This window comes from Anomaloglossus baeobatrachus, chromosome 1 (assembly GCF_048569485.1).
Source record: "Anomaloglossus baeobatrachus isolate aAnoBae1 chromosome 1, aAnoBae1.hap1, whole genome shotgun sequence".
Taxonomy (NCBI): Eukaryota; Metazoa; Chordata; class Amphibia; order Anura; family Aromobatidae; genus Anomaloglossus; species Anomaloglossus baeobatrachus.
The window spans coordinates 883,643,705-883,666,687 of NC_134353.1; the positions used below are offsets into that span (position 1 = coordinate 883,643,705).

The 22,983-nt window shown below is 49.1% G+C and overlaps 1 protein-coding gene across 2 annotated transcripts in view; it reads left to right on the forward strand.

Moving 5' to 3' along the window:
- Positions 1-22,983, forward strand: part of ARL15 (ARF like GTPase 15) — a 381,074-nt gene that overhangs the window by 199,035 nt on the left and 159,056 nt on the right. The window lies entirely within an intron of this gene.

The following is a 22,983-nucleotide window of genomic DNA, read 5'->3' on the forward strand; positions in this document are numbered from 1 at the left end:
CTCTCATCTGCACACGCGCCACCTCCGGGCACCATTTTCCTTTAGTCTGCTGCTGGGAGACCAATGGGCCAGAGGTGGCACATGCGCAGATGAGATCTTGAGCCACAAGCTCCATCTAGCCACGCGACGACTCTGGGCGCCATTGCACCGCCGTCATTTTCAGGGTAGCCCCTGCCTCACCGCCCGCAGCGAGCACCAAGCACGGCGCCCTCAGCACAGCTCCCGCAGCACTGCTCCTGCATCCTGTGGCACCACAATTGCATATCTAGGGATGCCCCTAATCAAATTCAAGTGACTCCACCCTGGCCCAAACAGGTTCTGGGCATCAAAACTGGCATCAAAGTGGGCAAATGGCCAGTTTTCACAGATTTGAATAACTAGTGTTTTTGAGGGGTTAAATGGCTTTGGGCCACTGATCTCACACCACATTTACATACCTAGTGATGCCACACATCAAATTCAGATCACTCCAGCCTGGCCCAAACAGGTTCTGGGCATCAGAACTGGCATCAATGTTGGGAACAAGAATGCGTCCTATTCAGGGGCAACAAAGCTTTTTGTTAGAGATGCATGGAGGTGAATTAACTGGGTTTTTTTTTTTTCCTTCTATGGTATAGGAAGGGTTAAGAATCCCATACGTGGGGGAGATTGTCGAAAAAAGGTTTTACTGAGAGAGGCCTTATGGATTGTAAAATTGGACATCCAAGTACCCGAAAGGGATGAATTATAAAAATGTTACCATGTGTATTGTTTTTTTTTTTTTACAAGTGTGTATTTTGCTGCAATATATTTGTATATAATTCAATGGTAATTAGTTTAAATTTTGTATGTGTTCTATGATTGGCTGAATTTTGTTTTTAAACTCTGTACCATGATGCAATTCTTTACTCAGTGATCAAGGCCAGAAAAGCGTCTGAACTGTATTTCTCCACCATCGTGAAGTTTTTTTATGCCATGTTCAAATAAAGTATGAACATCCATTGTTTCTAGGCCCTAAGGATGAACGCAGTGGCCAAAGCCAGAACACCACAGATCCTTACCCTGTGTAGTGGGCCATCTCCACCACTGGGGGGAGCCTTTGTGATCCCAAGAGTCTTAGCATGCACATTTTTGCTCAATTCATGGTCTGTGGGACGGTCAAGGAGAGTAGTCCAATTTATAATTATGGGGAAAACCTCTTCAGGGCCTTTTGTCATGCTAGGTATAGGGAAATACTGAGCGAATGGCGAAAAGGGAGGAAGAGGGAAACCCTGTGTTTAGGAAAGCGGGAGATGGGGACCCCTGATAAAACCTCTCTAGGTTCCTCTCCTATAGGCCGGGCAGGATACCTGGCCCTAGCTGAGCCTGAACTCAACCCTAGGTATTGAACTGGCGGAATGAACACTATTCAACCCCACGAAGTCCTAAAGAACACAAAGGGAACAACAAAGATGACCGGGAGAGAAAGAGCAACATACCACAATGTTTCTCACAATAAGGAGCGTGTTACTTACCTTATTTTTCGGATTATATGACGCACTTTTACTCTCAAAAAATTGGGAGGAAAATGAGGGGTGCGTCTTATAATGTGGATGTAGCTTACCGGGGGAGGTGGAGAGGAGTTGCAGGAGGCAGGGGCAATGCTGTGGGCGGTGCTCTGCTCGGTGCTGCGAGCTGTGGTGAGGCAGGGAACATCCTGAAGACGCTGGTGGGGCGGGGTTCAAATAATGGTGACTGGAGTCGGGATGTGCGCAGATGTCGCTCTCGGCCCAAGATCTCATCTGCGCACGCTCCGGCCCATTGCTGTCATGAAAATGGCGCTTGGAGGTGGCATGTGCGCAGATGAGATCTCGGCTTGTCATTGAGCCGAGAGCTCAATTTGCACAGGCGCGGACTCCAGGCGCCATTTCTTTGAAGCCCAAAAACATGTTTCGCCATGACTGGCTTCATCTGATTGTCACACCCGGTCAGCGTAGGGGTAATTATACAAACACTATTTGCCCAAAGGGCAACAAGATGTACCCTAACTAAAGACCTAATCAAGTAAACTATGAAATTATATAATTGGACAAAGATTAAAAATGGCAGGTGGGAGGTCAATTCCGTATTAGACGAGTGCGGCCGCGGACCGACACTGCTCTGGATACATCCTAATGTAGTATGGCTGGCTATCACCTACACTGCCTGTTAAAAAAACTACCTAACAGCTAATAGCCTCCCCGACATGTTTCGCCATGACCGGCTTCATCAGGGGGCTGAGGCTTTAGCTTTAGCCTCAGCCCCCTGATGAAGCCAGTCATGGCGAAACATGTTTTGTGACTGATGCAACAAATGCGTTGCAGATAGTGGCACAACTGATGTGACCGATGCTGCAAAAAAGGATCCGTTGTTTTTGGTTTCTTTTACTGTTTTACCGGCGGTTGGCTATTGACAACCATGATACCATTTGAGTTCATTGGTAAGCCCCTTTCAAAGCTATGGGTATGCACACCTTTTAAAATAGGAAAAAAATATTTTTATATTTCTTAATTGTTGCTATTAGTAGTTAAAACTTTTTGTCTTCATTCCTGCCTTTTAATTACCCCAATAAGCAGATTGCAGCCTGATTCACCTTTCAGATTTTTCTCTTCTGGTAATATAGGCTGGATGTGAGGTCTGTGTGTATCCCGGGTGCTGCTGTCCTCAGTGGCTCATATTTATTCAAAGATTTCCCTTTCATGTGTTTTCCTTTTTTCCCATAGCCTGATTTTCCAGGACCACATGACAGCACCACAGGAGTTCCTTCCTCCGCCCTCTACAGGGACAGGAACACAAGAGGTTAAAAACCCCTCCCCCTCCCAACCTCTCCTGTTACTTATTTTCCGCAGGCGACACGGGCCGTACGGAGAACTATGATGGTGGCGGATACGGCAATATCCTCAACCTATCAATTGGCGGGTAAGACCCCGCCAGATCACCTTAGAGCCCACTCCACTAGATCACTATCTACGACGTGGGCAGAAAGGGCGGGAGCTTCTTTAGACCAGATTTGCGAAACTGCCACTTGGTCAGGTCCCAACACTTTTTGTAGGCACTACCAATTGGATATTCTGTCCTCCCACCAGACCTCGTTTGGTAGGAGGGCGATCCAGGCAGTCCCCCCCCCCCCCCCTCCTCCCCTCCGTCCCTAAGGATAAATTAATTTGGTATTCTCCTGTGGTGCTGTCATGTGGTCCTGGAAAATAGGAATTACTACCTACCGGTAATGAGGTTTCCAGGATCCATCATGACAGCACCCTTATTTCCCTCCCTTGTTTCTGCTGCGTGTGCATTTACATTGTATGTAGCTCAAGCATGAATAAACGGGGTGTTATACCCATCCTGGTGTGGTACTTGAAAAGCCACTGGAGAGGTTGGGAGGGGGAGGGGTTTTTAACCTCTTGTGTTCCAGTCCCTGTAGAGGGCGGAGGAAGCAACTCCTGTGGTGATGTCATGATGGATCCTGGAAACATCATTACCGGTAGGTAGTAATTCCTATTTTTCTGCCCTCCCTGAGACTGTTCATGCTTTCTCCTCTGTCCGCATCGGGGAGATCTGCATACAGCCCTCCCTGCTGGGATCTAGAACACTGAGAGGAGGAAAGAGGGGGAGAACCAAGAAGTCCATCCGATATGAGCAGGTGTGCTGATGGAATTGTAACATTTTTGTAGAGCACTCAGCTTGATAAAGGACTGACAGATACAAGACGTGGATGAGGTGGCGTGGCCTCTCATACACTGCATGTCACTGCCGTGGTCCTGTATATTAATTTACAGACACGGTATAATCTGGTCATGTAGTTTTATTCCGCTAATATCTATCAGTTCGGAGACCGAGAAATCTAGTTTTCCCCTGCAACGCTGTCACCCTATAAATCCTTGCTATAAATCAGAATAGTCTTTCAAGCATTGTAAATTATGTTTTGGCAGCAGCGTGCGGTGCTATTTATAATTGTATCATGCGGTATATAGGGTAGCATACATTCCTATTGTATGAATAGTGGGACTACTCCCTTTTGTGTGTTTTATTGTATCAAGTGAAATCGGATCGAATTTTACTTTAAGATTAAAATTTCTTTTCCAGTCAGTTACCGATTCCAGCTTTTTCTGTTTTTTTTTTTTTTTTTTTCATGTAATATTTTATCATTTAGGTTCTAGCTTTACGACGTGTCTCCCTAACATGCTGTGTTGTGGAAAATGTTTTGTTTTTTTGGTAATTTTTTTTTTTTTCTAGCTTTTTCTTAGCAGATGTGGTACTTTGAAAAGTGACAAGCAGTCATGATTAGCGTTGTCACTTTGTCATCTGCGGATAATGTATAAATCTGCATTGGTAATGCCTATTACTGGATGTGAGCCAGGACTGGAGAAAACGGCAGCATGTTTTTTTATTTGTTATTATTATTATTATTATTATTTATTGCTTATATAGCTCTATCATTGTCCACAGCACTTTAGACAGCATCATAACTGTCCCCATTGCACTCACAATCTAAAGGGTGCTTTACACTCTGCGATATCGATAATGATATATCGTCGGGGTCACGTCGTTAGTGACATCGCAGCGTGTGACACCAAGGAGCGACGATCAACGAGCGCAAAAACGTGAAAAATCGTTGCTCGTTGACACGTAGCTCCTTTCCTTAATATCGTTGCTGCTGCAGGTACGATGTTGTTCGTTGTTCCTGCAGCACCACACATCGCTACGTGTGACACCGCAGGAACGCCGAACATCTCCTTATCTGCGTTCACCGGCAATGCGGAAGGAAGAAGGTGGGCAGGATGTTACGTCCCGCTCATCTCCGCCCCTCCTCTGCTATTGGACGGCTGCCGTGTGACGTTGCTGTGACGCCGCACGAACCGTCCCCCTTAGAAAGGAGGCGGATCGCCGACCAGAGCAACGTCACAGGGCAGGTAAGTCCGTGTGACGGGTGTTAGCAATGTTGTGCTCCACGGGCAGCGATTTGCCCGTGTCGCACAATTTACGGGAGCGGGTATGCTCGCTAGCGATATCGGTACCGATATCGCAGCGTGTAAAGTACCCTTAAATTCCCTATCAGTATGTCTTTGGAGTGTGGAAGGAAATCAACGCAAACATGGGGAGAACATACAAACTTTTTACAGATAATGTTCTTGGTGTGCTTTGAACCCAGGACCCCATCGCTGCAAAGCAACAGTGCTAGCCACGGAGCCGCCGCCCTGGGCTAGCCACGGAGCCGCCGCCCTGGGCTAGCCACGGAGCCGCCGCCCTGGGCTAGCCACGGAGCCGCCGCCCTGGGCTAGCCACGGAGCCACTGCACAGCTAAATTTTGACCTAATGTGGTCTGGAGACATAATTTAACAATTGCGGCACAAGTTTTCTCACGCACTCAATTTTCTAATCAGATTCAAAGTCCTACTGACTCCCGACTAGCTGGATGTTCTCAAGGTAAGCCAATGCCTTTCCGAGAGCGCCATATAATTTCAGAGATGCTATATATTGAAATAAATAGTAAAAATATTGTTTATAGACACTGAATGGCACAAAAAAATTTTTTATATTTGCATACGCCTGTTCCTTAACTTAAAAGCTTTTTGACATATTGTGGCCCCTTAAACACCATTTAAATTGGTTTCCGAGACTCTCTTGATCTTTTAAACCACTGTGCAGAAGCGCTCCGCTCACCAGCCTCAGCAGAAAGTCTGTAGGTCTGTACACTACGGTGCACGTGCACATTCATGCATGGCGGTTTTGCACCCGAAAATTTCTTGAGAAACTTCTGGGAGTGGAAGATTTCCGGACCTCCGGAAAAAATCCGCACCAAATCCGCATGCGGATTTGCCGCGGATTGGCCGCGAATTTGCCGCAATTTTCCCGCAGGTTGTTCCCTGCGGATTTTGCAGGCTGTACTGCCGAAATCCACAGGTACCTGCGGAAAAGAATTGACATGCTCATTTTCTCAAGAAAATCTTCTCAAGGAAATTTCTTGAGAAAAATCCGCAGCGTGCGCACAGCTATTTTTTTTTTTTCTCATAGGATTTGCTGGGAAATGTCTGCACAAAGATTGCAGACATTTCTCAAGAAATTTCCGCAGCAAATCCGCGGGTAAATCCGCGGGTAAAATGGCCTAGTGCGCACATAGCCTTAATCCAACACTCCCAATCCTTGTTTTTCTACCATTATGGAGATTTTTTTTTCTTTGGGTCTGGCTGTGTTCTGAGATGTTTTGTAGTTTTCTTTTTTTTGTTTTTTCTCCAGATCTGTTGATTTTTTTACTTTTTAGCAGCCGCAAATAAGTCTGCGAATATTTTTGCAAATGAAGCAAGCGGCTTATATGAAGCACTCACGGTGAACTTTTTGGCATCTTTGATACTCTCTTCCATTCATCCTTTTAAAAGGCGTAATCCATTTTTTCTTTTTTTCTTTTTTTTGGGTCTTGCAAAGGTTAGCTTTGTAGAGCAGTGTGAATGTCTACTCGGGCGTACGGGCTAGTCGTGATAAAGGTAATGTTGAGGGCAGTCTCTGTCTATTATATCTTCCTAAAACGAGTCTGTGTGGTCTTCTGAGGAACAAATGGCCCGTCAGTCTGCACAATGAATAGTGGTATCGGAGGAGCCCTGCGCCTTAAATTATGGCGGAGATGACGGTCACACATTCTGTCTACATTCACCATTCGCCACACCTGCAGAGCACATGACCGGTGGACTTCTTCAGCATGTCTGTTTTTGTAGTGCGGAGAAACCACGTCTTTTTTACATGTTTTGTGTTTTGCATTGTTTTTTTTTTTTTTTGTTTTTTTGTTTGTTTTTTTTTTATTTCTTTTATTTTTTTTTTATATTTCTAATCGAGTATCTTGCCACGCAAAGGTTTATCAAGGATGATTTTTCTGGCAATGTAGTAAGTGCCAGCATCTAATGTTATACCACCATCATACTTTGCCATGTAAAGGGAACCTGTCCCCAGATTTGGTGACTATAAGCTGCGGCCACCACCAGTGGGCTCTTATATACAGCGTTCTAACATGTAGCCCTTCTATGTCTGTATATTAAGTGAAATACAACTCTACTGAACTGAAAAATTTACTGTAACCTTCCAAACTTTTAATACTATAAGAGTATGTGCGCACGTGTGCGCTCTGCACCGCACCTAAAAGGTGCGCTTCAGAGCGCAGCTGAAAAGCTCCGTTCTGAAGCGCATGGTGCCGGCAGAGAACGTGCGCTCTGCATGCTGCCTCTCCCTATAGACAGCATGCAAACCGCACGGAAGAAGTGACATGTCACTTCTTAGAACGCAGCGATTCGGGCAGCAGCCGAATTGCTGCGTTCTAATAGGCCACGTGCGCACGGCTCCTGCACAATCTCCATAGATTGTGCTGAGGACGCAGGACGCATGCAGTTACGCTGCGGTGCAGAACGCAGCGTAACTGCATGCAATGCACACATACCCCCTAAGGCCTCTTAATTTAAAAATAGAACATATACAAAAAAAAAAAAAAAACCTGTCTACTTGAAGATGTCTAAAACCTGGAGAGGTGTTAGGAAATAGTTAGAGAACCTGATGGGAGAAGCTGCTGGAGACACACCTCTCAGTTGGTGGGGAGATGCTGGTGGAAAAACACATGTCAGTAGGTGAGGAGAAGCTGCTGTAACACACCTGTCAGTAGATGGGGAGAAGCTGCTGGAGACATGCCTGTCAGTGGGTGGGGAGAAGCTGGTGGGGAGAAGCTGCTGAAGAAAAGCCTCAGTGGGTGGGGAGAAGCTGCTGGAGACATGCCTCTCAGTGGGTGGGGAGAAGCTGCTGGAGACATGCCTGTCAGTGGGTGGGGAGAAGCTGCTGGAGACAAGCCTGTCAGTGGGTGGGGAGAAGCTGCTGGAGACAAGCCTGTCAGTGGGTGGGGAGAAGCTGCTGGAGACACGCCTCTCAGTAGATGGGGAGACGCTGCTGTAGACACACCTGTCAGTAGATGGGGAGAAGCTGCTGGAGATATGCCTGTCAGTGGGTGGGGAGAAGCTGGTGGGGAGAAGCTGCTGGAGACATGCCTGTCAGTGGGTGGGAAGAAGCTGCTGGAGACATGCCTGTCAGTGGGTGGGGAGAAGCTGGTGGGGAGAAGCTGCTGGAGACAATCCTGTCAGTAGATGGGGAGAAGCTGCTGGAGACATGCCTCTCAGTAGAGGGGGAGAAGCTGCTGGAGACATGCCTCTCAGTGGGTGGGGAGAAGCTGCTGGAGACAAGCCTCTCAGTGGGTGGGGAGAAGCTGCTGGAGACAAGCCTCTCAGTGGGTGGGGAGAAACTGCTGGAGACAAGCCTCTCAGTGGGTGGGGAGAAGCTGCTGGAGACACGCCTCTCAGTAGAGGGGGGAGAAGCTGCTGGAGACATGCCTCTCAGTGGGTGGGGAGAAGCTGCTGGAGACAAGCCTGTCAGTAGATGGGGAGAAGCTGCTGGAGACAAGCCTCTCAGTGGGTGGGGAGAAGCTGCTGGAGACAAGCCTGTCAGTGGGTGGGGAGAAGCTGCTGGAGACATGCCTGTCATTGGGTGTGGAGAAGCTGCTGGAGACATGCCTCTCAGTGGGTGGGGAGAAGCTGCTGGAGACATGCCTGTTAGTGGGTGGGGAGAAGCTGCTGGAGTCACGCCTGTCACTGGGTTGGGAGAAGCTGCTGGAGACATGCCTGTCAGTGAGTGGGGAGAAGCTGCTGGAGACACGCTTGTCAGTGGGTGGGGAGAAGCTGCTGCAGACACGCCTGTCACTGGGTGGGGAGAAGCTGCTGGAGACATGCCTCTCAGTGGGTGGGGAGAAGCTGCTGGAGACACGCCTGTCAGTGGGTGGGGAGAAGCTGCTGGAGACATGCCTGTCAGTGGGTGGGGAGAAGCTGCTGGAGACATGCCTCTCAGTGGGTGGGGAGAAGCTGCTGCAGACCAGTCTTTCCGACTAGTCTATAGCGAGATGTGTGCCCCTAGTTAATCTGTTTTTCTCTAAAACTCACACATACCTGGCTGTGATCAGTCACTGGTTTCTACATGCTGCCCACAGATTGGGAGTCTTGTATAAGATTTCATGTTTTTCTTTTTCCTCTTGTGCTATACATGCAGTCCTCCTCTCTGATCTGTGGACAGCACGGTATAGAGGAGAAGCTGAGCTGGATGATTATATTGATTTCTTGGGAAAAAAACTGGTTAAAATAGTTTTTTGGGTTTTTTTTATTCATTGAAATCCCTGGTGTTTGTATGTTTGGGAGTCCAGTGGGTGGTCCTACTACTGATTGACATCTATCTCTGCATACAGACACTAAAGATTCAATTACCAAAATGCAACTTTTACTGAAACTACCCACAAAAATGTCTATGATCAACTCCTGCTGCCTGTGAGTCAGATCTCAAGGCTAGTAAGTTTCCAGTGCCTCGACCTTTAGCAGTCAGACATATTGACCAACCATGGTGGGAAAACCCTTTAAAGGGAACCTTTCGTGAAAAAAAATATATTTAATCTGCAGATCCCCTGAAATTAAGCCCTAGCCAATCTTTTGGAGCTGATTTTCGGAGTAACACTGTAGGTGCCTCTGCTGTGTAATGGCTGTGTCTGACCGTACAGGGACATGGTCTGATCATACCACAGATCCTGGGTCAGGGAGGACACACAAGCATATAAACACTTTACAGCACGGGATCACAGCTGATCTGATCCTTTCTGTGAGGTAAAGCATTTTCCTGTTTTGTACTTAAAAAATGTTTTACCACAAAGAATTAATTACAATCCGGTGCTGTATACTCTTTTTTTTGTATCCTCCCTGGCCCAGGAGATGTGGTATGATTAGACCTTGTCCCTGCACAGTCAGACACAGCCATTACACAGTACACAGCAGGGACACATATATAAGATTATCTCAGCACAAACATTTTTTTTTTTTTTTTAAATACATCCAATTCTGAAAATTATTATTATTCCAAGATCTATTGATTAAATGAACTTTATTTTTGGGAAAACCCATTTAAGTAACCATCTTACCATAAATTTAATTTTTAAGAAATTGATTTACACCCTAGTAATAAAAACCCGTTTGGATTTTTTATTTTTTGGGGCAATTCTGCGTTTCACTTCCCATTAAGGATTATTTGGTTCTAGAGTTAATGATTTTTACTGTATGTAATAAATTATGCTAATTCTTTGCCTATATTTTTCTTCCATTCTCACGTTCCTTTGATCATTGATCCGAATGACCCTACTCTTAATTTTTTTTTTCTTTCTTTTCTCCTTCATTTGACATGGCTTGTGTTTTGAAGTATAGCCTTCCTTAAGGAACCACAGGCCGTTCCACTTGAGTAACCTGGGATCTAATGAGCGCTGAGACGGGGATTTTTAGTGACCATGTTGTTACTGTTGAGGGCGGCTGGTCAGATGGGGTAGGACAGAGCCGAGGTCATTGAAGAATTGAGATGCTTGTTAACCTACATTAGTTTTGCTGATTTACTTCACCTTGGGTCACCATGGGCCAAAGATTTTGGGTACCATTAAATTTCCAGCTCTGGAAATCCCAGTGTTGCGTGCATTCACATAGCAGAATGTTATAAATTTAAAGTTTTTGTTTTTCTTATTTCATGAGGAACGTAGAGTCAAACCGGGATTACATTGTTGTTGAAGATAATGCTCCTAGTCAGGTCTCGTAATAACAGATTTTACTTAGGGATTATCTTTAAACAGAGTGGCGTGAGGTTCAGAGAGCGGGAGATGCTTATTCCTTGTAATTGTTACCATGTTCCTTTTATTTACTCATGTCGCCCATGTTGCGGCCAATCAGCGCCGGCCTCCCGGGGGGTTTTGTGCGACAACGCTGTTTAGAGGAATAACATTTTCTTGTTTATGCAAAACATCCAGGACAATATTTATAGGATTAGTTCAAGTTATTGTAGGTGTTGAAATATCCCCGCACGCTAAACCCAAAGCCGTGACCGTTTATAGAGCCTCGTCTTCGGCACTGCCTCTTATGTTCCATCAACATCTTGTGTAAATAGTTAGATTTACTTTGGAGTTTTCTTTAATGAGAGCTATAAGCCGGTGCTATGATCCTGTACATAAAAAAGGATGTAAAGAAGTTTTCCAGAACCCACCGATGGTCCTCCGCCATCCCGATAGTGAGAAATATTCCTTACTCTGGTGGGAACACTCTACCTGTAGCTACTGTGCCTCATCTATAAGGGTTATCCTATTAGGTAAGGAATAGGGATGATCGAATACCTCAAATATTCGGCTTCGCGAATAATTGCCGAATAGGTCGCCGCTAATCGACTATTCACGAATATTCGATGTGCAATGTAAGTCTATGGGAAACCCGAATAACAACTATTTGGAACTATTCGGGCTTCCCATAGACTTACATTGCGCATCGAATATTCGCATAGCGGCGACCTATTAGTCGGATATTCGCGAAGCCAAATATTTGAGGTACTCTATCATCCCTAGTGAGGAACGATCAATATTTTTCTACTCTAATAATTTCATAACTTCATCTGTTAATAGTGAATATCTGTAGACCCCCCGTCAATAAGTCTTTATATACATTGCTCAAAAATTAGAACTTTCACATTACAGTATGGCCACAAGTGAATTAAACTTCAAGGATCTCAATCTGTGCAGTTAGGAAGCAAAAGAGGTTGTGAATCCACTTCACCTGCTTTGGTCCAAATAATAGTAGAAACAGCAAGTCAACCCCCAAAAGGGAATAGTAGTGTAATTGGTGGCCACAGACCTGAGTGATCTTCAAAATTGTCTCCAGCGTCATACATATGTTCATGTTTCTGACCAACTAACTCCTTGTGAGTGGCATGAGGGCCCGATGTCCTGCTTTCAGCCCAGCCTCGTGCAGCTTGATTGGCATTCACCAGAGAGCACTTTACTTGGCTCGTCTGCCATTGGTGCCCTGTTTTCTTTTAGAGGTTCAAACTGAGCAGGTGGGACCAACAATATAGCGGTGAACTTTAAGCTGCCTATGAAATCATCCAGAATTACTAATTTGGCAGTAAGGACCGTTTTACACATCCGGCATTTTGCCGGATCCGTTACGCTCCAGTACAGTCTTAATACTGTACAATGGCAGCGCGGCAAGCTCCGGTCACATGCTGTCATGTGACCGGAGCTTGCCGCGCTGCCATTGTATTGTATTGCACTGTACTGGAGTGTGCCGGATGTGTGAAACAGGCCTTAGTAATTCTCTGGGGAATGCCCAAACCTTGAGGTGTTAATTGAACCTTTTCTTATGTTCGGTATCTATAAGAAATCCTCAGAGTAATTATATTACCTTTTGCTTGTGCAGTGGGTCCTTCCTTCAACTTTCCAGATGCTGAACAACGCCACCCTGATTTGGCCATAGTCTGTAGGTTCCTGAATGGCAAAGGCATTAATGTCATTACCTGGTGTCACAAACCACCGGGGGGGTCACTCAGAAATCCCCCGCGCTGGCTACCAGTACGTCACAATCGGGGGGTAACAAGTGGGGTCACCCCTCCTTTATACCTCCCGACCGACAGACAGAGCACGTGACGCGCTCTCTAGCGCCCCTCTTATAGTCAGGCCAATTATGGAATTGCCCGACAATAAGCAAGGAGGCCGCTATACTACTTATGCCGATTATTGAAGGGTCCCCGGTGAGAGTAGGGTATATATTCCCCCGACCTCCGCGGGCGGAATATATAATATCTTCCCGAATCTCACTGGCCTCCCCACAATAATCCTTGGCACAACTCGCTGCCACCAACCGCTTCACGGTAACTATTAGCCGAACACACAGACGTGGGATTCAAGATCGAGATAACAGAACAGCCCAAGATTAATTATATAATTTAATCAGCCTAAAGCACACTAGAAACTACAATATATACAATAGGGAATCTACAGAATATACATATGTCAGAGTACAGTTACAATCAAAGCATGGGTTACAAACAGGCATACACAGTTCCAGCAGTTACCTTGTTGCGTCTGGCCACAGGGGGGCGCTGTACCCAGGTTTCTAGGATCCTTCCCACAGATGTTTCCTACACGTGCCCCCAGCGAAAGAACACTGGAAATTGGCCGAAGTAGGGTTATCAACCTGGGCAGATCCAGGTCCCCTCCTACCTTAGTGACCTCAGAGGGAGCACTGCCACTCCCCCCCGCTTTTAGTCAGAATTATCCAGAAAGGGGATTTTGGCTATAACTTTGCCTGGGAGCGTCGTAGGCGGACGCCAATGCTCTCATTGTGACAGTTATGAATTTAGCTACAGAACGAGGGGACTCATGACCTGTCTGCCAGTTCCCCATTGGCTGATATCACGCCTGGGGCATTTCCCAATGTCCTGCTCCCATAAAAAGGGTGTGCCGGCATCGTCCGCATGCAGAGACACCATCTTTATGGTTGCCATATTTATCGGAAATATGGCTTGCGAGATATGAACCATTTTTTACTGGAGTCGTTCTGTCTGGCTATTTCCATAGCCTTGCTAACTAGCTAGCAGCTCCTACTACAGGGTGACGGCAGGGAGTCATCCTGTGTCCATTGTTCCCACACCACCTCATCTCCATATCACAGGACATGGCCATGGAGGTGTAAGTGGAACACTGAGAACAAGAAGGGAGGGGGCACTGCCAGGGAGTGATGAGGGATTATGACTGGAGTCATAATTCATCTTCATATCCCGGGATTTGCCTCACACCTCCCCCCTTTTGAGGGCGCTAGGGGGCAGCACACTCCGGTGTTCCCCCGTGCGCCCGTCCGCGACCTCTCCTTGTCGGGACAGCCCGTCTGCGTTACCGTGGTCACGGCCCCTTTTGTGGCGAATGGTGAAGTTGTATTGCTGGAGCGCAAGGCTCCATCGCAACAATCGCCCATTCGTCCCAGAGACGGTGTGCAACCAGCTGAGGGGATTGTGGTCCGTCTCCACGATGAAGTGGCGCCCGTATAGATAGGGTTGCAGACGCTGCAGGGCCCACACTATGGCCAGGCACTCCTTCTCCATCGTGGAATAGGCAACTTCCCTTGGTAACAGCTTCCTGCTCAGGTACAAGACTGGGTGCTCTTGGCTCGCAGAGTCCACCTGGCTGAGCACCGCACCGAGGCCGAAGTCACTGGCGTCGGTCTGTACTACAAACGGCCGCGTGAAGTCGGCTGCCTGTAGCACGGGCGGGCTGGACAGGGCGTCCTTTAGGGCCCGGAAGGCTGTCTCGCAGTCCATTGTCCAATCGACTGCAGAGGGCAGCTTCTTCTTGGTGAGGTCCGTCAAGGGCTTTGCCAGGCTACTATAGCATGGAACAAACCTCCTATAGTACCCAGCGGTCCCCAAGAAGGACATCACCTGCTTCTTGGTCCTGGGGGTGGGCCAGGATGCGATGGCTTCCACTTTCTCAGGCTCGGGCTTCAGGGTTCTCCCACCTACCCGGTGACCGAGGTACTGGACCTCGCTCATGGCCAGCTGACACTTGCCCGGCTTGATGGTCAAACCTGCCCGGTGGACCCGCCTGAGCACCTGTGCTAGATGCTCTAGGTGATCTTCCCAGGTGGGACTGAAGACGGCAATGTCATCCAGGTACGCGGCCGCGTACCCTTCAAGTCCCTTGAGCAGGGTGTTGACCATCCGCTGGAAAGTGGCAGGGGCATTCCTCATCCCGAATGGCATCACCGTGGACTCGTACAGTCCAAATGGGGTAATAAAGGCAGAGCGTTCCCTGGCCTTGCGAGTCAGGGGGATCTGCCAATATCCCCGGCTCAGATCCATGATGGTCAGGTACTGAGCCCCGGCCAACTGATCGAGCAGGTCATCGATGCGTGGCATTGGGTACGCATCGGCGACCGTGACCGCATTGAGCCCCCTGTAGTCCACGCAGAACCGAGTGGTTCGGTCCTTCTTAGGGACGAGGACTACAGGCGAGGCCCAAGCGCTGTTGGATGCCTGGATCACCCCCAGCTTCAGCATCTCGTCAATCTCCTGGCGCATGTGTTGCTGCACCTCCAGGGAGACCCGATATGCTGAACGCCGGATCGGGGGATGATCCCCAGTGTCCACGTGATGGACAGCCAAGTCAGTTCTTCCGGGCTGGTTGGTAAACAACCCCCGGAAGGGGTGTAGGGTGGCCCACAGCTGGGACCGTTGGTCCTCCAAGAGCTGGTGGCCAACCTCCACATCCTCAATGGATCCGCCTGCCCTAACCTGGGCTAGCATATCCAAGAGGGTTTCCGCTTCTCCCTCCTCGGGCAGGTTGCACACGGGGAGCGCACATGCCTCCCGCTCATGATGTGCCTTCATCATGTTCACATGGAAGGGCTTCCGCCCTCCACGGGCAGGGTCCAGGGTGACCAGGTACGTTACAGGGTTGAGCTGCTGGTACACGAGGTATGGGCCTTCCCAGGCTGCCTGAAGCTTGTCCTGTGGTACGGGGACCAGTACCCACACCTTTTGACCCACTTGGTAGGTCCTCTCACAAGTGTTCTGGTCGTACCAACGCTTCTGATCGGCCTGGGCTTGAGCCATATTGTCGTGTACCAGTTGCGTCAAGGCCTGCATTTTGTCCCGGAAGCGCATGACATACTCGATAACCGACACTCCAGGGGTGGCCAAATCCCCTTCCCAAGCCTCTTTCACCAGAGCCAGGGGGCCCCGCACACGTCGCCCGTACAGGAGCTCAAACGGTGAGAATCCTGTTGAGGCCTGTGGAACCTCCCGGTAAGCAAATAACAGGTGTGGGAGATACCGCTCCCAGTCACGCCCATGGGAGTCGACCAACATCTTAAGCATCTGCTTTAAGGTGCCATTGAACCGCTCGCACAGGCCATTAGTCTGTGGATGGTACGGGCTGGCCACCAGATGTCGCACCTGGACTTGCTTACAGAGGGCCTCCATCAGCTGGGACATGAATTGGGTCACCCGGTCAGTGAGCATTTCCTGGGGAAAACCCACTCGGGAGAAAATCTCCAGCAATGCGGTGGCCACCTTGTCAGCCCGAATGGACGACAAGGCCACTGCTTCTGGGTACCGGGTGGCATAGTCCACTACCGTCAGTATGAAGCGTTTCCCGGAGCTGCTGGGGATGGCCAGCGGGCCGACCAGATCCACAGCCACCCTCCTGAAAGGCTCATCGATGATTGGCAGAGATACCAGTGGGGCTTTGGGGCGTGGCCCCGCCTTCCCCACTCTCTGACAGGTTTCACACGAACGGCAGTAGGCAGCCACATCGGCCCCCATTTTTGGCCAGTAGAAATGCTGGTTTAACCTGGCCTTGGTCTTAGCGATCCCTAGGTGTCCGGCCATCGGAATCTCATGTGCGATCCGCAACAACTCCGTCCGGAACGGATAGGGTACCACCAACTGTCGGTCCCTGGGCCACGCCTCCGGTGAACCCTGCTGGACCGTGGCCCGGTACAGCCGTCCTTGGTCCCAGACCACTCGCTCCGGGTCCGAGTCCGAGGGAGGCTGTGCCGCCTGCTCCTTAAGAGCTTTCAGGCTGTCGTCAGCTTCTAACGCTGCCTGAAACCCCTGACTAGATGTGGCCAGAATCGACGAGACTGTCACATCTTCAGTCAGTACCCCGGGACCTGTGTCCTGGCCTCCACCTGACTCGGCTGCCACTTGGTCAGAAGGGGAAGAGCTATCGGACCTCCGGGAGGCCCCTTGGCTTCCAGCACTCCCACTGCGGGTGACAGCGGCCACAGCCGCTGCGACCGTGGGTCGTGCCTGCTCCTCCTCCGTTCCTGACCAAGTCGCCGGTTCAGGCAGACCTACCTGGCTTCCTGACACCCCGGTTGTGGGGGAACCATGCACCGAGATCTTACCTGGGAGCACTTCCGCTCCTGGACCGGCCCCAATCTCACCTGCCTGTTCCCCTCCTGCAGCAACAGAACCCCGCTGTGAAATCTCTGGGGACCCCACATTTGCTGTGGTGGCCCCCACCCCACACACTGGTCCTCCCCCTGCAGCACCCTGCTCTCTGCTTATCCCTGCAGAGGGCAACAGATCCCAGCTCACAGGCTGGTTACTTGTAGAGGCATTGTCACACCTTTCTCTGACCCCCTCCCCTCCTGTCACAGCTGAAGCTGCGTGTGTGTCTATGGTGTCTGTGCAAGCTGAAATATCAGAGTTCACTCCCTCCTCCCTTACATCATTCATAGATAACACATTAACATTGTCAGGAGTCATGTCAGTACTGGCTGAAGGTTCAGCCCTTGGTTGGGGCCCGAACTGGGAGGTTATCTGCCCCAAATCTGTCCCAAGTAGCACGTTTGCAGGGATCCGATCAGTTACCCCCACCTCCCTCACCCCTCGCCCTGCGCCCCAGTCCACATAAATGTCAGCAACAGGCAGCGCCGGGTCAGTGCCTCCAATCCCGGAGACAGCGAGGGTTTTTCCAGGGATCAAGTCTTGGGGGGACACCATCTCAGGCCGCACCAGAGTCACCTCCGAGGCGCTGTCTCGCAGTCCTATGGTCACAGACCGGCCGACGGTGACAGGTTGGAAGCTGTCCAGGGACCTACCACCACCCCCACCCACACAATACACCTTGGGCGGCCCTTGGGACGGGGACGGAGCCGGGGCCTTGGGACGCTGAGGCCACATGGCCTTGAAGTGTCCAGGTAGGTTGCACTGGTGGCACCGTCTTGGTTCTGCCACGGGCCTGGAGAGGGGAGTTGAGGGGGACACCCCCTGCAGTCTAGGGGCAGGTGGGGCAGTCGCAGAGTTCATCTTACCCCCTCTCCAGGTGCTGCTGGTGGCTGCTCTCCTGGCTTCAGGAGCCCGGTTGTTGGTGTAGTCATCGGCAAGGGCAGCTGTAGCCGTGGACCCCTTTGGCTTCTGGTCTCGGATGAACTGGCGGAGATCCTCAGGGCAGTTCCACAAGAGTTGCTCCGTGATGAACAAGTCCAGGATCTCCGGTCCGGTGGAAAGCTGCAGGCCTTGGGTCCAGTGGTCGGCAGCTCGGGCAAGTGCCCGCCGGTGGTCAGCCCAGGAGTCCTTTGGTCCCTTCTGTAGGCTCCGGAACTTCTTGCGGTAGGACTCTGGAGTGAGGTTGTACTGTTGGATCAGGGCCCGCTTGATGGTGTCGTAGCCCTGATCTGCCCCAGCAGGCAAGTCCCCAAGGACATCCAGGGCCTTACCCCCCAAACGGGGGGTCAGGTATCTGGCCCACTGGTCCTTGTCCAGATGGTGCTGCAAGCAAGTCCGTTCAAAAGCAGTCAAGAAAGAGTCCAAGTCTCCATCCTTCTCCAGCACTGGGAAGTCCTCAACACGGACCTTTGGAAGTTTGGTGTCTCGAAGGTCACGTGTGGCTGATGAGGGCCGGAGCTGAGCTAGCTGCAGCTGGTAGTCACGGTCTGCCTGTCGCTCTCGCTCTCGCTCTTCACGCGCTGCCTGCCGCTCTCGCTCCGCAGCCTCACGCTCTGCGTGCCGCTCCGCAGCCTCAGCGTCACGCGCTGCCTGCCGCTCTGCCCTGCGCTCTGCCAGGAGTTCCTTGTAGCCCTTCTGGTCTCCAGCCTGGAGAAGGGCCATAGCCATTTGAAGAAGGCTATCCGAGCCTCCCAGGCTCGGTGGAATGGCACGTGGTGATCTGCGGCACGCTGCAGAGCTAGGCGATTCACTGTCCCTTTCAGAGCGGAGGGCTGGCATCTGGCTCGTTGAGGAACCTTGGGTGAGCTGCTCCTCATCTTGTCCATAATTGCCAGGTTGTGCAATGTCCTCGGCAGAACGGTTTTCTGGCGTCGAGCTCCTGGAGGACTCGTGGGCAACCTCCTCATTGCTGTCCACAGCACCGTCCTCCCTCTCTTCGGCTCCTGCCTTAGCATTGGCCAGTTGCATAGCTCTGCTCCTGGTGCCATCAGCCATTCTTGCAGACTTTTGGTCACTGACACAGAACTGACACCTGATGCCTCCACACACCTTACAGTATCTGCACTCTGACACTCTAGTGTTGAGCTAGTCTGAAGACCCCAGCAGCCACAGCTGCTGCAGGCAGTCTTTAGTGTCTGGGAGTATGGGTCTCACACTCACACACACTATTATCTCGATCCCACCGCTATGCCACCAATATGTCACAAACCACCGGGGGGGTCACTCAGAAATCCCCCGCGCTGGCTACCAGTACGTCACAATCGGGGGGTAACAAGTGGGGTCACCCCTCCTTTATACCTCCCGACCGACAGACAGAGCACGTGACGCGCTCTCTAGCGCCCCTCTTATAGTCAGGCCAATTATGGAATTGCCCGACAATAAGCAAGGAGGCCGCTATACTACTTATGCCGATTATTGAAGGGTCCCCGGTGAGAGTAGGGTATATATTCCCCCGACCTCCGCGGGCGGAATATATAATATCTTCCCGAATCTCACTGGCCTCCCCACAATAATCCTTGGCACAACTCTCTGCCACCAACCGCTTCACGGTAACTATTAGCCGAACACACAGACGTGGGATTCAAGATCGAGATAACAGAACAGCCCAAGATTAATTATATAATTTAATCAGCCTAAAGCACACTAGAAACTACAATATATACAATAGGGAATCTACAGAATATACATATGTCAGAGTACAGTTACAATCAAAGCATGGGTTACAAACAGGCATACACAGTTCCAGCAGTTACCTTGTTGCGTCTGGCCACAGGGGGGCGCTGTACCCAGGTTTCTAGGATCCTTCCCACAGATGTTTCCTACACGTGCCCCCAGCGAAAGAACACTGGAAATTGGCCGAAGTAGGGTTATCAACCTGGGCAGATCCAGGTCCCCTCCTACCTTAGTGACCTCAGAGGGAGCACTGCCACTCCCCCCCGCTTTTAGTCAGAATTATCCAGAAAGGGGATTTTGGCTATAACTTTGCCTGGGAGCGTCGTAGGCGGACGCCAATGCTCTCATTGTGACAGTTATGAATTTAGCTACAGAACGAGGGGACTCATGACCTGTCTGCCAGTTCCCCATTGGCTGATATCACGCCTGGGGCATTTCCCAATGTCCTGCTCCCATAAAAAGGGTGTGCCGGCATCGTCCGCATGCAGAGACACCATCTTTATGGTTGCCATATTTATCGGAAATATGGCTTGCGAGATATGAACCATTTTTTACTGGAGTCGTTCTGTCTGGCTATTTCCATAGCCTTGCTAACTAGCTAGCAGCTCCTACTACAGGGTGACGGCAGGGAGTCATCCTGTGTCCATTGTTCCCACACCACCTCATCTCCATATCACAGGACATGGCCATGGAGGTGTAAGTGGAACACTGAGAACAAGAAGGGAGGGGGCACTGCCAGGGAGTGATGAGGGATTATGACTGGAGTCATAATTCATCTTCATATCCCGGGATTTGCCTCACACCTGGCCCTAATGTTCACCAGAGCACCAGACCTGAATCTAGTTGAGAATATTTAGGACATTATGTATTAGTCCATCTGATGCTATCAAGTAGATACATAGGCTCATCCAAGCCTGGTAGGAGATGCCCCAGAACACAATCCACCGTCTTGTCAGGAGCATGCCTAGATGTTGTCGGGAGTGCCTGCCGACACATGGGATTCGGACACACGGAGACACCTTTTTGATTTTTATAAAATTTACGGAGATTGCAACCACCTGTGATTACAATGATTTTTAGCCATCGGTCGAGTGATGATTTTGATGTCCATTGACCTTTGATACCTCAGTTTGTTCAAACAAATTGCACAATTTTTATCAGTAAAGATTTTCCATTTAACGTTTTTGGTCCTCAAAATTCGATGTGATTTCATACTGTAGTTACTTTAATTTTTTTGAGACAACTATTTATTTCCACCCACTTTTGCTAAAAACAATTGTTAAAAAAAACTATTAGGCATGTCCAGAAGAATGTCTTTTTCAGGAGGAGCCTGCCCAGAATCCATCTGAAAAAGTGTTGTAAAAGTACCCTAGAAAATGAACATAATGCCCAGCAATGTCAAAACAACATTGCTGCGCGTATCTTCTGTTTTATATTACTTCTTTTTAGGTCTTTCAGAATTCATTAGCCTTGAAGCGGTTAAAAGAAGGGAGCTACCAGATTTGACTGGGAAAACTTGTTGGGTTCACCAGCATCTACATCGGTATTCCCCCAACTCCAGTCCTCGAGCCACAAACTCTGCATGTATTCAGGATTTCCTAGGTAATGATTTAATTAGCTACACAGGTGATAGTTCCATCACCTGTGCAATACTATGGAAGTCCTGAAAACATGAAGTGTTGGTGGCTCTTGAGGACTGGAGTTGGGGATCACTGGTTTAGAGGATGATGTGCGTAAATACCTTTTTGTAGAGACCAGTGAAAGGTATGGAACTTTTCCTAAAGTAGAGTCATCTCTATACTCTATCACTTTGAAAATATTTATGAATTGGTAAATTATTTTAGTGTGGAATATACAGTGGAACGTCGGTTTACAAGCAACTTGATGTGCGAGTATTTCGGTATACGAGCAAAGCTTGCTGTAAATTTGTAACTCAGTTTACGAGCAAGCTTTGCTGTACGAGCAAATACTCACTGCACACACTTCCGGTTCCGTACATCCACCGCGCTCTGACCTGCTATTGCTGTCCGCACACACGCACAAACACACATGCGCACACACACATTATGCTCATCACCTTACCTTCCGTTCCCTCGCCGGCCTCCCGGTTCTTGTAGTCCGCCGGTACAGGATGTGTATCGGGTAACCATCGCAACGATAGACGAACTTCCGCTGTCAGCCGCTTCTCAAAGACAGCGCACTGACCAATCGGAGGCAAGTGGCTCATGCCTTTGATGTCAGCGCACTAACAGCGGAAGCTCCGGCATCGGTCGCGGTGGTTACTTGATACACATCCTGTACCGGCGGACTACAAGAACCAGGAGGCCGGCGAGGAAACGGAAGGTAAGGTGAGCATAATATGTGTGTGTGCGTATTTGTGTGTGTTTGTGCGTGTGTGGAATGGCACAATAGGGGACCAGGATGGGACATTGCACAAGTTGTGGAACGAATTGTCTGAGCTTGCATTATTTCCTATGGTAAATTTTGCTTTGCTAGACGAGTAACTTGGTTAACAAGCACACTCCCAGAACGGATTGTTCTCGTAAACAAAGGTTCCACTGTACAATAGGAAGTAGTGGACATCTTGCGAATTGACTATTGATAATGTTTTGCGTTCTCAGAGTTGAGCCGCCAGAACGTAGTCAACTGTTTATTCCTGTTATTATAATTGTTGTTAATGTACCATCAAGTCCGACTCCTGGGGATCCGATGAGTAATGTTTTCTCAGAATGTCCGTCTTTTTTTTTTTTTTTAATTTTATAATTTCTGACCAGTTTCGTATATGGTTTATATGTGCAGTTACTTGCACATGAACCCTAGCATGTACTTGATGAAACAACGATGAAAAAAAAAAAAAGTAGTATGCAGTATTGTATCACACTACGCAAATGATATTTCCACTGACCGAGCTGCTCTGTGAGGTAAATTTATGGGGACGAGACAGTGGTAGACCATACTGAATAGGTAAGTCTTATTGTCTCAAGAGAAATAGGATTATGGCCCAGATTCATCAAAGCTATTTTAACAGAATTGTAGCATAAATTGCCTTTTAAAAAAAAAAAAAAACGCAAAATTTTGGCACAACTCTGAGTTGCGTGAAAACTTTATAACTATTGGTAATTTTACACAAATTTCGGCCAGCTCTACAAAAATGGGCAGGGCTGTGCTGTTCACGGCGGCCCGTGCTGTTCCTTATGTCCAACATCTTACTCTAGTCCCCAACCCATGGAAGTGCACATTACTTGTCGAAAACCTCTTGATGAACAGGATTTTTCCTTGCTTCCTCCCCAAGACCGGGATCTATGCGGTCACGGAGGAATTACTTTTCAGTGACTGAACTTTTTCTTTAAAGCAGTTGTCCACCTAAAAAAAAAAAAAAAGTTGTTCAAAGAACTTATTCATGCTACTAGTTGTATATGTGTCGGCTGCACTTTCAGGACTCCAACCACCCGGACGTCACCTATTTCGCCGCCTTCTACTTATACAGTTAGGTCCAGAAAT